Below are 12,623 nucleotides of genomic sequence, written 5' to 3' on the forward strand. Positions count from 1 at the left end.
CCACACAGTGGGTCACTCTCAGGGGAGTTACATTTGCATTCATCAGGACAAGATACCCAACTTTATGGAATACACTGTGCTCCTCAGGAAATAGCTACTTAAATTGGTATGACTGGCTCTTTAACTTATGGTCCTTTGGCAATATGGGCTCTATTTTCTGTCTTGCTGCACAGTTCCTTCTTTCACATGCAAAATATTCCTCAGAAAAACACCTTACAACACATCAGATATTGGCAGGAATCTAAAGCCCACATGTCTGAAGCTATCTGTATCTATGATTTATTGTAGACATTCCACTGTTATAACCTGGTAATTAGGAAATATTGATAAATGCAAACATATTATTGATGTCAATTAAAAAAGCACAAGATTGATGAGCTTCCCAAAGTGCTGTGGCAGCAGCAGTTAGAGAGTAATGCCATCAATACACATCTAGTCACCACCAATGCAGAGAAATTAGGCTGCCAGGAAACAATGCTCTCACATTACAAGTGAGAATATTCAGAGAAGCAGGGAGTCAAGAGGAAGCTCTATCAGAACTTCAGCTGAAGACATACTCAGAGAAAAGCAGCACATGGTAGGGGTTAAGGACAGGGCAGACAGGGAAATTATTTGAGTAAAGAGAACCAAAGATGAAGTTCCAAAGAGGAGATAGTCAATGACATCAGAGTTAGACAGAAGAAATAAGATCCAAAATCGAATTGGATTAACAGTAAGGAGGTCTATGTCTTTACGGTGGCAGTTGAATTTGTATAGGGAAGCACTGTATGTACACACTGACTGACACCCACTGTGTATAAAAAGGCATAGTGTCCCATCTATCTTGGAAGAGCATTGTCTTTCATCAGTAGTAGGGAAGGGCCATGAGAGAGTGAAAAGCAGGGTTCTCACATCCAGAGCTGCAGGCTGAATCATCCCATGGTATTTTCCAATCACATTTTCTCTTTTAAGCACTGTAACTCTGTGTGCTCTGCCCAGAGTTGGGCTGTGAGTTTCAGCATATGCTTGGGTACCCTGCTGGGTAGAGTCTTTCAGAGGTCCTCTACGGTAGGCTCCTGTCCTGTTCCCTGTCTTCTCCCACTTCCGATGTCTATCCTGTTTGTCCTTCTGAATGAAGATTGAGCATCTTCCCTGGGGGCCTCCTTGTTGTTTAGCTTTTTTAGGACTATAGATTTTAATATGTTTATCCCATATTATATGTCTAATAACCACTTATGAGTGAGTATATACCCTGTGTGTCTTTCTGCTTCTGGGTTACCTCACTCAGGATGATCTTTTCTAGTTCTATCCATTTGCCTGCAAATGTCATGATTTTTAATTGCTGCATAGTACTCCACTGTACAAATGTACCACAATTTTTGTATCCATTCCTCAGTTGAAGGACATATAGGTTGTTTCCAGATTCTGGCTATTATGGATAAAGCTGCTATGAACATAGTTGGGCAAATGTCCTTGCCTTGCCAGGCCACAGAGGAAGAGGATTCAGCCAGTCCTGATGAGACCTGATAGGCTAGGGTCAGAGAGTAGGGGAGGAGGGCCTCTCCCATCAGTGGTCTAGGAGAGGGGCATAGGCAGAGAAGAGGAAAGGAGGGTGGGACTAGGAGGAGATGAGGGAGGATGGTACAGCTGGGATACAAAGTGAGTAAATTGTAATAAATAATAAATCAATAACAAAGAAAAATAAATATAATCACCTAAATTAAATGAATATTCTGTGGAAACAGATGGTACAATGACCCTGTCATATAATAGTTCAACTTGGTCCAATTATACTTTATTGAATTAAAAAAAAGCATTTTTATGTTAGCAAGGGGCTTTTATTACAGAGTAGAGTTTATCGATGACAAGAAGGTCAGGCCCAAGGTTTATGCCATACCCTGAGTCTTATCTTAGCCTTCCTTAGATGTTTCAAAGTCGACTTCCTATTTCAACTCCATATGTTTATGTAATAAAGGTATACATTATTCTATACATCATGCCAACTTATGCATAGTAGGATGACTACAATATAAACCATAGGTATTAATAAATCCTTAAGAGAACATGGCAAAATTGGAACCCTTATTCACTGCTCATGGCAATACACATGGTATAGCCACTCTAGAGAATGTGGCAGTTTTTCACAAAGTAAAGTCCTGACCATTCCACTCCTAGGTATTTGCTGAAGAGAAGTGAGAGCATAAATACAGTTAGAAATTTCTTCTCATAAACTTGTACAAAGACGTTTAAGAGAAAAAAAGAAGGAAACAGCAAGTTGTTCACTGATAACTGAGGAGTGAATAAATTTACAGTGTAGTATGGTCCAGCAACTAGGTGAATGAAGTACTGAACTTTGCTACAATATGAATTGACCCTGAAAATATATTATGTGAAAGGAGCTATTCCCAAGCCCAAACTCCAGGTAATGTCCTGCTTGTCTTTTCTCCTTCCCTTTTCCTCTCCCTTCTTTCTGTTCCTTCCTCTTCCTCCTACTTTTTGTCAACCTGATACAGGTTGGAGTTATCAGTAAAAAGGAACCTCAACTGAGAAAAAGTCTGCATCAGACTATCTGTAGGAAAATATGTAGGACATTTTCTTAATTGATGATTGCAATGCAAGGGCCCAGATCACTAAGGGTGGTGCCACCCCTGCATAGGTAGTCCTGAGATATGGAAGACAGCAGGCTAAGCAGGCCATGGGGTGCAAGCCAGTAAACAGCATTCCTGCAAGGTCTCTGTTTTTGCTTCCGCCTCCAGGTTCCTTCCTGACTTCCTTAGATGATGGACTGTGACGTGGAATTATAACCTGAAATAAATCCTTTTCTCCACAAGCTGCTATTGGTCATGGTCTTTATCACAGCATGAGAAGGCAATCTGAGAAGGCAATATCCAGAATACGTAACTCTCAGGGAGAACATGCAGAATGATGGCAAGCTAGGGCTATTAGAGAATGGACTGGGTAGAAATGGGAGTCATCCCTAGGGTTTTGGTGTTTCTTCTGGAGGTGGCAAGAATGTTCTAATTGATAGAGGCACAATACTGTGACTACACTAAAAACACTTCATTTCATCCTTTACTTAGAATCTGGCTTGGATAAATGTGATGAAGATACTGAACACTGAATATTCTGCTACCAGGGTTTACACCACAGTTCTTTTACAGAGGTGAGGAGGGAAAAACTATATTTTCTATGTAGAAAAGAATACTGTCCCAAAGAACTTAAACTCTACTTAGGATGAATGTTCCATTCTTGAAGATGTGACTCTATTATTCTCTTGACATTAAATTTACTCTATGTGGCTGTTAATACTGTCTTGTAGGTTGGCAAGATTGTTAAGCATATAAAGGTGACCACCACCAAGCTGGGCATCCTAAAATACATGCCAAGACCTACATGGTAGAAAGAGAGAAGTGACCCTCTCAAATTGTCCTCTGATGTTTCCATGTGTGCTATGGTACATATGAACAAAATAAATAAATAAAAACAGAATTAAAAAAACCCACTACCTTGTAATATCATCCCAAGTTCAAAAGAGTGCCATAAGAAATGTGTATTCTATCCTACTGAGCAGACACCCAGGGAATTTTTAGTTACAATGAGTTTATTTAAACTCTAAAATGTAAACAATTACTCTAAAAGTGTAAGAGGATAAATGTGACCTTGGAATCAGGTTTTGTTTGCAGATCTGGAGATCAGAGATTGTATCACATGAAAGGAACCTCCTCATTTCCTAGTTCTCTGGAAAGTAGGCATCTGACAAGGTAAATGCAGGCAGGCAGGGTCCCTGGTAGGCTTAGTGCTGGATAGTGGTTTCCCAACTGTGGTTGCAGCGCCAAACTTCCTGGAGTACCTCAGAAATGCTAATGCTGCAGTCCCAATTCAGAGACTCAAATGCAACTGCTCCAGAGTGGCTGGGTTATTAAGATTTGCCACAGTATCACAGATGACTCTAACGTCAAGGCTGAGATCTGTCTGTGCAAGATGAAGAGTCCTGTCCTTGAAGTTCTCATTTAAGACCAGATAGCCTTGGTCTTCTCACCAAGACAGCATAAAATAGAAAGTTAAGCTAAATGTCAAGTGTCCTGCAGCATATTAGAGTAAGATACTTTGAGGTTAGGATTAATTATTTTCTCTTTTCTTAGAGAAATGTACTAGGGTTGTCTGGAGATTATGTTATGTTTTGTTTTTTTTCCCAATGTCATAAAGTGTTGCAGAATAAAATATTCTACTTATATGAGATCTAAAGTATCTGAGGAGAGGAGGCACTTGATATAGAATGTGCTAGTCTTCAGTTAGCTTTTTGTTTCTGTCATGAAAAAAACAGGAGTAAGTAGACAGTCAAATATGCCTAGTCCCACATGCCTAGCAGGTCCTGGGAGTGCAAGTGCATGGGAGACAATCAAGTTCTTTCCTGTTTGGAAAGACATGTTTAGGTTCTCCAGGACTTGGAACATGTTTGAGACTTCAACTGCTATCAACAGGAATTTGAGCTGACTCAGCACTGTGTAACAAGTGCTCAGTCTGGTGTGCTCCACCCGACTACATGGAAGCATAGCACTTTTTCAGTTCAATTTTGTAATCTCTAAAACTTCACAGAGTCTGAATCACTGTAAGCATAACAGGACAAAAACAGCATAGAAACAAAGGTTTAGTCTGGGGATCCAGAGGTTTTAGAGGGTTGTCCTACTATCAAGGAGAGGTAACCACTGCCTAGTCCTCTAGAAACCAGGACTCGAATTTACTCTAAATGGGTCGTGTAACTGGTCAGATGCCATCCCCTCTGTAGCATTTTGCTCAGTTGTGGATTTCACCTGCTTTACTTCTTTAGTTGGTCGGTTGCTCCAGAGAGAATCATGTTTCTGATACAACTGGTAGTGACCTTTGGAGCACTCCAAGGGCTGAAGTGGGCGAATCTCATTTCTCTGTGTCCTCCGAAAGAACAAGGGCATACAGAAGGAACAGTAAAAAGTCCTGGGGCTTTGGGTGCTCCCCTCTGAGCATGACTCTTAGTGTTAAGGACTTATTTACCCAAGGTTATTTAAGTATACTGGAGCTTATGCTTGTATGCAGTTTTATTAAAATGCAATTAAAAGTTCCGATGTATACATTAGCGCTTGAGAGTTTGCCCATCATGTACAGTTCCAGCACAGCACAACAACAAAACCCTTAAAGCAATTGAAGTATTCTACCTTGAGGCACTCTGTGTGGAATGGTGACAGAAGCTCAGGTTAAACCTTGGTCTTGATCTTTGCTGGTACACTGCCTAATGTTCGTCCTCTCTGAGATAATTCCCAAACCTGTTTGCTTGCTTGAAAAAAGTGAGAACTACAGGACAGGGCACCACAGGTAAAATGCTCAAGGCCTGTAAGACTGGCATACCGGGCAGAGATAAGCCCCCTATCGCTGTTGTCAGTGAACAGTCACAACCAGAATTCAACTTTAAGGGCTCTCATTTGGCTTCTGCTTCTATTTTCTTGGTAAATTTGATATTTAAAAAAACAAATCTGTGTAAAGAAAGCACCTAGCAAGAGCATTACTTTGTGTATCTTCTTGCATTTCCATGTATAAACATCCAGGCAAAACACTCATACACATAAAATAAATATTTTTTTGAAGTTTCAAGAAGACACACTGGATAGGTTTTATTTTGGTTTGGTTTGGTTTTTGGTTTTTTGAGACAGGGCTTCTCTGTAACAGAGCCCTGGCTGTCGTGGACTGGATTTGTAGACCAGGTTGGCCTCAAACTCACAGAGATCTGCCTGCTTCTGCCTTCTGAGTGCTAAGATTAAAGGTGTGTACCACCACACCTGGCTGGGGTTGTTTTTTATCTACCTGAGACATAATGCTGATTGTGTGGGATGCCGGCTATCAGAGCTGCTAAGTTATGATTAGGGGATCAAAACCCACACATTATGTGTGTCGGAGTGAGAATGTGAGGGAGCAGTCTCTACTTTAGTGGCACATTTTAAACTTTCATACAATAAAGTGCCCTAGTCTAAGAGTACAGCTTGGTAGTTTTTCCTAAATATCATGTAACCACTTCCCAGAAAGCGAATTCACAAAATAGTGTCCTCCCCTAAGTAAATTACAGTGTACTGGTTTGTGTTTATACTATCTGTACTCTATGGAGCTCCAGAGCCATGAACTTGAAGAGCTTAAGATAGCCTGAATTTAACTCCATTTTGAAATAAAGATCTTGACTGGGAACTGAATTCAGGTACCAGGAAATATCACAGAATGTACACCTGGCAGAAAACAAAGTTAACTCTCCTAGCAACAGCCTCTAGGAAATATAACAGAATAAATGCTTCATAGAAAATAGAGACAAACTCCCTGGCAATAATCAATGGGAATCGGTTGAGAATTGGGTGGGAAAATTCTCCCCAATGTTTCAGATATGGTTTAGAAAAATAGCCATTGTGATTATATGCCTTAGCCATTGTGATTATGTGCCTCAGAAAAGGTCACTCCACCCTGCTAAACTTCACCCAATTCTGTAATGCCAAGGCTTGTGCCCCCCTGCTTGCTGCCATGGAAACCCCTGGTTCACAGACTTTCCCTTTAAACATCCTGTTCACTCAGAGCTCGGGGTCCCACTTCTCTACTGCTGCGCCAGTGAGACTTGGGTCCCGAGTTCGATTGCTCTCGTAATAAAGCTCTCTTGCAATTGCATCGAGTCGTCTCCTGGTGGTCTCTGAGGGTCCCGTGAACCTGGCATAACAAACTGAGAGGGAAATTCAGTAAGTAGTACTTGGCTCCTGGACTTGCTTTAGATATTCTACTTATCACAGGCAGGGCGATTGCACCATTCCCAATCTTCTAAAGTACAAACAGAAAGAATGTAAGCTTTGTATGGTACCCCAAGAAGCTGCCTAAGGGAGATGTGGTTACTGGGAGGGCCATGCTATATGACCTAGCAAACTGTCTTTTTCATTTTGCTTTTTATAGAAGAATTACTTCATTCAAGAGTAGTTTTCCAAAGTAGCATTGGCTACTTCAAGTGCATCTACAAACTGCAAATACAGCTCATGGTTATTTAAAAATAAACAAGCAAACCCCCTTGAGTTCAGCTCTGTTGACAGACCTTGCTCAAAGTCTATTTTTGCTTTATCCCCACTCCAGTCCTTCTGTTGACTTCCAGGACAGGAAGCTCACTAAGAAGAGGAGCCAAAGGTCTTTCTCAGCACATTTAGATGAAGGTGAGAGGCCCACAATACATAAGGTGGCATTACCTAACCCAGCTACTCCTTCACATACACACAATGTCATCATGTACTTACCACCTACGAGGGCTAGACAGTCAGTAATGGTGGTAGCAGTGTTGCAGTCTATCTTCACTAAAACATAGCATTCACCATTCACAGGATGTCTTATGTTTTGGGGATTGAACAAGCATTATCACTTATTTTTAATATCACAAAATGTCAAATATAAAGTAAGTGTGAGGCCCATGGAGAACCTTTTTGTACCACACAGGACACTGGTGTAGGAGGGCAGGTGGCAGGAACCACAGAGCTGTTGTGGTTGGTCTACATCTGTGGAAGCAATTCTTCAATGCACTCGAAGTGGCTGCTCAACTTCGGTTGTTAGATGCACATGATTTATGAAAAAAAAATGCAGTTTTTTTCCCCAAGAACTTAGTTATTTTTTATAGGCTAGGTCTAACTGGAAAAAAAAGGAAAATACCTAAATACATATTTATTTTCATCGTAATATAACTTGAGAAAATGAAGATCATTATGGTATATCAGAGAAGTTTTAGAGATATTTTATGATTTGTAATTAACTGACCCTTGAGATGACAGCCTTACTCAGCTTGTGACCTAGAGCCTAATATTTCAAAAACATACCCAGTGTAAAACTACATTAACTTAACCTAACAGAGCTAGGCAGTACAGAACAGTGGTAGAGCAGTTTCATCAGGTATATGAGGTTCTTGGTTCTATGCCCAGCATTGTAAAAGAAAAACTGATGATTTGTTCCTTTGTCTTCAGTAAAACAAAAACAAAAACAAAACCAGAAACTTGAAATATGAACATTTTTAAAAGAGATGAAATACAATTACCAAGGAAGGAGAGCTACTAAGTGTTTCTACTGAGGTGTATCTTGCTCAAACATGTTTCTTCTCTTACACCACTCCTATTATATCTCAGGGAAAGTAAAACAAACCAAACAAACAAACCAAAACAAAGAAACAACCCCCAAACCAACCAACCAAACAAACAAACAAACAAAAAACAGAACAACAAACAAAATAAAACCTCGAAACGTGACTGAGAATGAGATGATAAACACTTTTCTAACAATCCCCAGGAAACTATGCTTCATAGGTACACAGGTAAAACATCTGCCACCCAACAGAAATTCCACCTGGGCTCGGCTGGGCTCAGGAAGTAAGTATCTCTTGCACCAGAACAGAGGTTATCATTTCCCTGCCACTATGGAGGATGCCAGAGAAAACCACAAACCCATAACAAACAAGAGGAAAGGCCTTCTTTGCCCTCCCTAAAAGATGCAACACCGTCTCTTAGTCCTCATGCTTCATAACATGGCTGGCTTCATCTTTGATTTCACTCTGTGAAAGGACAAGCCAAACAGAGAGGCATGAATGGTGCCCCAGTGAATGCCACTTCAGCCATCACTTGTTAAGAAGAGCACAGTTGGAGCTGCAACCTCAGATCTGTTGAGGGAATACCAGCAAATGCTTCTTAAATAAAATGGCTGAACTTTAACATGTTCCGAATGTGGTTTTCATATTTTATTTTGAAGGTAGTTTTTAAAGAAAGGACATGGAAGCAGGACACAGTGGCACATGCCTGTACTCCTAGCACTCTGGGAGGCAGAGGCAAGCAAGTGGATCACTGTGAGTTCGAGGCCAGCCTGGTCTACAAAGTTAGTCCAGGACAGCCAAGGCCACACAGAGAAACCCTGTCCTGGGGGCGAGGGTGGGGTGGAGGACAAGGAAGCCTGACCTATAGAAATCAAACTGGGAGCTGCAGAGAGTAACTGCTACCTTTCAATGTGATTCTAAATGAACACTTAGGAAAAGGAAAAAATCACATACCAACTCTCATCTTCACAGAGCCTGTTGGCTTTCTGTTAAGACATAGCCATCCAAAGTGTGAGTCTACCTGAGAGCTGTCTTAAAGTGAGAATGGTATGAATGTGTCAGTACCTTTTTCCTAAAAAGTCACCTTTCCTCTCTTAGATGTAAGGGTAACTATGTCTCATAAGGCTATCATTATAAGAAACAAGATAATGTACTCCAAGAGCTCTGGGTGGTCTCCTTGCATAGAGGAAGCATCTCAGACACACCACAACCACAATCGTCACCTTCTTTTTCTTTCAACATGACCATGCTGCTTTATGGACACAGCACAGTGGTAAACAGGCAATTTGTCTCAGATTCTGAAGTACTGTCTCCACTGAGATTCTTGTCTATGAGTCTGCTGTACTCACCACTGACTGCTATCTTTTCAAAGACCATGGAACAGCAGGAACCCTGACTCTGGTGACTATGTGTGTGACAAGTGGATGGACAGCATTATGAAAAACTCCCCTGTGAAATCCCTGTTCAAGTTGTCTTGACACACACCATCACATTCATCCATATAGAGCTCTCTCAGTATGGAACATGCTAAAGAACTACTAGAAGAAAGCAGGTTACTCTAGTCAGGAAAGGGAACCATGTTTTATGCATGTCCATTTTGGAGGACTCTAGCACACAGGCAGCCTGCAAGCAGATGAGAAGAATGTCCTTTACAGGAGTGCTGACTGGAAAGACTGTTGCCTCAGACTTCGGGCTAACTGGAAACTCCTACAAAAAGCAGGGAGGAGGAAATTAGTCTAAACTCTCACTGAAGAGATCTTTTTATGGCTTCAGAGCAGCTATATATTGAACAAACAGGAAAAAAAAAAAAAAGGAATGTTCTATATAGGCCAAGCTATAAAACTAACAGCCCCTCTCACTGCTGTTTTCTTAAATGCCAACAGGGGACTGAAGAATACTTCATTCATACCAAAAAGCTCAATCTACCCAAAAGATTCAGGGTTCACTTTGGGTGCAATTCCACTCAACCTATATAAATTCATGTTGCATTTGTGAGGCTTTTTATTGAAGTTCAAGACAGAGTATGGCCATCTCCTCTGCTGCTGACTGCTTTATTATCACTTCTTAAGCGAAGATCGATCTTTGGAGCTAATCTCAGTTGATCTATCTAGGCATAGCAGAAAGTGTTGCCAGGATAGGATTAAAAAAATAGATTAATATTTATTTTATGTGTATGGATGTTTTCCCTGCATTTATGTCTGTACCAGGTGCATGCCTGGCGCCCACATGGGCTAGGAGAGGGCTCTCTTAGCTTCCCTGGCACTGAAGTTACAGATGTTTTGAACCTCCATGGAGATGCTGCAAATGGAACCTGGGCCTTTTGTAAGAGCACTCAATGCTCTTAATACAAAGCTATTTCTTGATCCCTCAGGATAGGATTTTAAACTGTTTCTGTTCTATTAAATGAGGGAATTAAAAAGGTCTAGATATGAGAAGAACCCCAATAAAAAAGAGCTTCAACAAGGTTCTTATGTACCTCATAATCCATTTCAAGTCAAGAGTATTTCCAAAGAGCTTATCAATTATGTGGCACAGTGATGGTGTTCAATAAGCATGGAAGGAAAAGACAGTATTATATGGAATTGGAAAATACATAATGCTTTCGACTGAAATGACAGATGTGTTAAATATAGTTGAGAAGCCAGCTATGGTACAGGGAAGGGGAAAACCAAGATGAAACCAGTACTGCCATTTAGGAGGGCCTTGGGAAAACATTTTAATCTTTCTCTTTCCTGCAAGTTATATTGTTCTTTAACTACAGTTTGACTTGCTGGCAAGAAACAAGTCTGGTCATATTTGCTCCAGTCCTACTAAGATTCTTCTCAGGAATAAAATAAGGTTAACAGCAGAGGTACTAGCAACACGAGAGAAATAATTCAGTTTCCTCGTAGCAGAAGCATTATGCCAAGACAAGATTTTGAAATTTATGATGAATAAACACTGGTGTACAACTTGGCTCATCTACCGCCTAAACTCAGCAGAATTAATCATAATTTGTGAATTATGATCAGCAAGATCTCAGCACAGATACGTTTACTTGAAAATGTATCAGTGGTTTCTGCAGAGAAAGAGGGGACAGATGTTTATGAGAATCATGGGAGCTGAGCACTGGAAGTAGCTTTAGAAATTGGAGTATAATTGTTCCATCTTTTCCCAACAAGCAAACTGAAAGCTCATTGATATAATTCACTTGCTCATGCTTCAAATGATTTCAGCCTCCTCTCTCAAATACACGTACATAAAGCATTTAGTTTTACTCTTTCCAATTAAAATTAAATGGCTATCTATAATTACTTTGGGGGTGTCTTTTTAATTGTGAAAAACACCTAACATAAACTTTATCAGTTTAATCATTTTCAGACATATAGTTTAACAGTGTTAACTATATTTAGATTTTTGTTAGTAAGATTTCTAAAATAAGCTAGGCACAGGGCTGCATGCCTATAATCCCAGCGCTTGGAGAGGCAGAGGCAGGTAGATCGCTGAGTTGGAGGCCAGCATGGTCTACAAAGCAAGTCCAGGACAGCCAAAGCTATACAGAGAAATCCTGTCGCATCGGACCCCCACTAAAATAAAATCTCTAAAATATTGTCCCTTCTGAAATGAAAACTGTGTACCTTTTCACATCTTCGCTTTGGGCTTGTGGCAACCATTGTTCTATTTCTACTTCTGTGACTCTGATTAGTACCACATGTATGTAATCATGCAGCAGCTATGCTTTCACGTCATCTTCATTTCACTAAACATCCTACCCTCAAGGTGTACTACGTTTAGCAGGGATAACTTCCATTCTGCTTTAAGTACAGGCCACAGATATATCCATTTGTCAATAGACATTTGTGTTGCTTCTACCTTTTGACTTTTGTAGACAGTGTAAAATTCTTTCAGTATGTTACAAATATCCTTAATGTGAAAATCAACCTTCCTTCTTCCTGAATAGAACACCAACAGCACAGGCTCTAAGAGCAACAATCAATAAATGGGACCTCATGAAACTGAAAAGCTTCTATAAAGCAAAGGTCACTGTCGTCAAAACAAAACGACAGCCTACAGACTGGGTAAGGATCTTCACCAACCCTATATCTGACAGAGGGCTAATATCCAGTATATATAAAGCACTAAAGAAGTTAAACAGCAACAAATCAAGTAATCCAATTAAAAATGGGGTACAAAGCTAAACAGAGAATTCTTAATAGAGGAATATTGAATGGCAGAGAAACACCTAAAAAAATGTTCAACGTCCTTAGTCATCATGGAAATGCAAATCACAACGACCCTGAGATTTCACCTTACACCCATCAGAATGGCTAAGATCAAAAACTCAAGTGACAACACATGCTGGAGAGGACGTGGAGAAAGGGGAACACTCCTCCATTGCTGGTGGGAATGTAAACTTGTACAACCACTTAAGAAATCAATCTGGCGCTTTCTCAGACAATTAGGAATGGTGCTACTCAAGATCCAGCTATAACACTTCCTAGGCATATATCTAAAAGATGCTCAAGTATTCAAGGACATTTGCTCAACCATGTTT

At 40.4% G+C, this 12,623-nt stretch overlaps 1 protein-coding gene across 1 annotated transcript in view; it reads right to left on the reverse strand.

Annotated features, from left to right (window-relative positions):
- Lyrm4 (LYR motif containing 4) overlaps positions 1-12,623 on the reverse strand; it is a 125,019-nt gene that overhangs the window by 77,353 nt on the left and 35,043 nt on the right. The window lies entirely within an intron of this gene.

This window comes from Psammomys obesus, unplaced genomic scaffold (genome assembly GCF_907164565.1).
Source record: "Psammomys obesus unplaced genomic scaffold, mPsaObe1.curated_primary_1811, whole genome shotgun sequence".
NCBI classification, from domain to species: domain Eukaryota; kingdom Metazoa; phylum Chordata; class Mammalia; order Rodentia; family Muridae; genus Psammomys; species Psammomys obesus.